Source organism: Passer domesticus, chromosome 15 (genome assembly GCF_036417665.1).
Source record: "Passer domesticus isolate bPasDom1 chromosome 15, bPasDom1.hap1, whole genome shotgun sequence".
Classification (NCBI taxonomy): Eukaryota; Metazoa; Chordata; class Aves; order Passeriformes; family Passeridae; genus Passer; species Passer domesticus.
In genome coordinates, this window is record NC_087488.1 from 10,735,966 (window position 1) to 10,739,451 (window position 3,486).

Consider the following 3,486-nt stretch of genomic DNA (forward strand, 5'->3'; position numbering starts at 1 on the left):
AAACTCTGCTTTCCATCACAGCTGAATGTTCCTGCCTTTCCTTCTTCCTTTACATTTGCTTTATTTGGAATGAACAACATAGAAAAAAAATCTGTGTATGAACTGTGAGTATCCAAATCATCAATTAATTTGTGTCTACAAAAGGTTGTCACCCACCAGCCTGGCCTAGCAAAGAGAATGCCCTAGCAGGGAAAAAATAACAAAATGCACTTCAATGCCCCCACGCCTCTGCAGGCTGGGGTCATCCAGCCATGCCACACCCTGAATCCCTGCTCTTGCTCTCCAAGGAGCATTGCCTCCCCCAGAATAAATCAGCACAAATTCAGATACTGAGAATGCAGACAAGTGAATAGGTTTGTGTTCTTTATACTGATATTTAATACATTGTTAGGGAAGGGTATTTCCTTGTGAAACATTCAGAGAGGCTGTTTATAAGATCTCCAGGTTTGGATATCAGATGCAGAATAAACTATTAAAATTGTCCTTTAATCTCACTACAGATTTTGACCCATTTGATGTTCATTATATTGCAGCTCTGTGGCAGAGATGGGAAGAGCAGCTCTGAACTCAGAGCCTTCTGTGTTTCACAAAGTTGTGCACCCATTCTGCATTTCTCCAAGTTCAGAAAGTTGGCAACTTTTATGGATCTTCATGACCTGTAAAGTAATAAAGTACAGCCAGGTAAGTTTTAGATGGAAGTAAAAACTAATCTTGCCCTTTTTTTCTGTATAGAGAATTTTAAAAATATTATTTATACTGTTTCTACTCCCAGAGCATGTCTGTTATTCAAAGCTGTTTGTGAAAATCAAAATAATTATAAGTGTATGCAGAGATAGAAAACACATTTACCATGACAAAGCTAATACTGCATGGTTTAACCTTGATTCATTTAAAGCCTCAAAACCATCTCAGGGCCTCATTCAGTTTCTTATAGGTGATTTGTTATGCAAGAAACATCACCTTCAGCATCTCATATGAAACCACCAGGTGTTGTTCAGCCCTTCCATGTTAACCTCCTTCATGCCTCTTCAAAGGCAGCATGTGAAAATTATCTACATGTATTTGCAAACATACTATAAAAGTGTTTTCATACTCATAAAAATGAAATTACAAAAATCTGAAAAGCTGTGATGATGCAGACAGAATTTTCCCCAGTACTTGGGTGTTTTTGTTCCTGCACACGCTCCCCAGGAGTGATGCATGGCAGCAAACCCCAGCAGGTGCAGGCAGCAAAGCTGCTTTGCAAGCACTTCACTTGCTGTTTGTGCTCCTGGAATGTAAGAACCTGATTGTGCCCTTATTTTAAAAGCCAAATATTAAATCCAATCAGCAAACGATTAAGCAGTGCAAGTGCATTCTGATGCAGCTAAAAAATAATGAAAATTTCACCTCAGATGCGTTATTTGTGTTTGAATATTGAATCCCCAGGAAGGGTGATGGCTTTTTGCTGTAATTTTGTGGAGATGAAGTACATGATTCTGAACAGCACAGTGTCAGAACAGGACTGGTTCATGAGCTCCATTCTATTCAAACCAGCTCAGTTTGCCAAAAATCCATGCAGAGGGATTTGTCCATCTACCCTGCTGCTTTAAAGACCTGACTGAAGCCCTGCACAGGAACCAGCAGGTCTGGAAGGGTTTCAGAAGAGCTGATCTCTGTGTGCTGCCTCGCAGGCTGCTCTCACCACACACTGCCAGTCTTTGTGACACTGTTTGTGACACAGTTTTTACAAGTGGCATCTCACCCTGCTTGCTCACAGTCCCAGTGTTCCTTTCCAAGAAGGAGCTCTAACAGTTCACAGGGATTGTGCTCAGGCTACAGGGCCCCTGCAGCTGTTCTGAGTGCATTTAACAGCTGGGTTGGGACAGAAACGTGAGGGACTCTGTGCTGAGTGCACTCAATAGATCATAATGGCTCTGCTGGGCTGGGCTGTTACTCCTCCAGGAGTTTTGGGGCATGCCACAGTTGCACAGTGCAGCTTTTGGCATGACCTGAGGTCCTGCAGGAAGGACAGGCCGGCAGAGGGTCTGCTGGAACAAAACCCAGGAGAGCAACCCCAGCAGACAGCTCTGAGAACTGAGGCTCCACTGAGAACTCTGTGGGCAAGAGGTTTTAAAAGCCACAGGAGAGCTCTGTGGTATAAACCAGCTCATGGCACCGTGCTGGCTCTGGTCATTTGCTGGTTCTGGCTGCTCCATTCCTTGGTGGCTCCTGGATCCACATCTCTGCCCACAGGGACAGAGGTTTCTGTTGCCTCTTTATGTACCTGCAGAGGCAGGGACCTGGGGTGACAGCCCTCCTGTTAGACCAGGCCTGAGCAAGCTGTCTGGGATGTCTCTGTGATAATCTCTGCTTTAGGCTGACCTCAGACCCTCAGCCCCTGCAGCCAAGGGGTGAGGTCACTGCTGATGGAAAAGATGTCCCTGCCCTGCATTTAGATGTCATGCTGGGCAGGAAATGCAGGGCACTTGACAAATTGTGAACATTCTCAGCCAATAAAGCCTGATTTCAACCATGGATTTTAATGATATTGTGCAATAAACTCTAAAGCAAATAGATATGAAAATCTGTGTTTGATCTTACAGAACCTCTCAAGTGCCTGAGAAAGTTTCAGGCCCAGTGGCTGAAGTTAAGATAAATTAAGCACTGTTGAAATGCAGAATAGGCAGGGAACAGCTTCCCTTTTGCAGTCCTGGCAGTGCAACTGCCTGTGCAAGGGGAAATCCTTTTCAGTGTCAGAGAAATCATTGGCTTTGAAACCTCCATCATCTGTGTTATCCCCTTTAATCTATCCATCCATTCCTTTAGATCTGGAGTTTCAGTGTCACATTACACCTTCCCGGTCCAGTTCATGTGTTGAATTTTCAATATCAGTTTATGAGTTCTGGTATTTTTGCCTGCTTTTTTTAAATTTTTTTTTTAAAATAAAGCTGGGGTTAGTTTCATGTAAACTGCAATGCATTCATATATAGAACACAAATGACCTGTCTCTAATAACAGTGCTGCTTTTGATAAGAAAACATAGAGGTAACTGTAATATTCATCCAGCTGAAGAAATCTGAATTCTTTGGTGCTCTTCAGATTTGCACCATTTCAGGACTCAGTGCTGTGAGCATCTATTTATGTGAAGACAGAGCATAATTACAGAAAAATTTTCCACATAAATATACACTTTTTTATGCCACTCCAATCTATTTTCAGTTTAACTATATCATTTTACTATATAAGCAGAACTTTTGGAATTTATTAAAAAGATCCTTGTAACTACCTGATCCTAATATACCCAAAATGTGTTTGCAACTTTCAGCTTAACACTGTGTGACTTCAATCCTAGCATTAAGCTCACCTGTCTCAGAGCTCAGCATTTCCTCAGGTGAGTGCAAGCTGACAAGGTTTTATCTTTTGTGAAGAACCCTACTTTTTCCTTACCAGCTAGAGAGTGAGAGGCAGGCTGCCCACAGAAGTTGTGATCAGGAATGGATGTGT

The 3,486-nt window shown here is 42.5% G+C and overlaps 1 long non-coding RNA gene across 1 annotated transcript; it reads right to left on the minus strand.

Annotated features, from left to right (window-relative positions):
* Nucleotides 1-350: 350 nt before the first annotated feature.
* LOC135281418 (uncharacterized) lies at nucleotides 351-1,710 on the minus strand. The gene is made up of 2 exons (XR_010348073.1): nucleotides 1,390-1,710; nucleotides 351-656 (listed from the first exon to the last, which is right to left on the minus strand). It is a non-coding gene; the product is annotated as an uncharacterized LOC135281418 (long non-coding RNA).
* Between the last annotated feature and the right edge of the window lie 1,776 nt (nucleotides 1,711-3,486).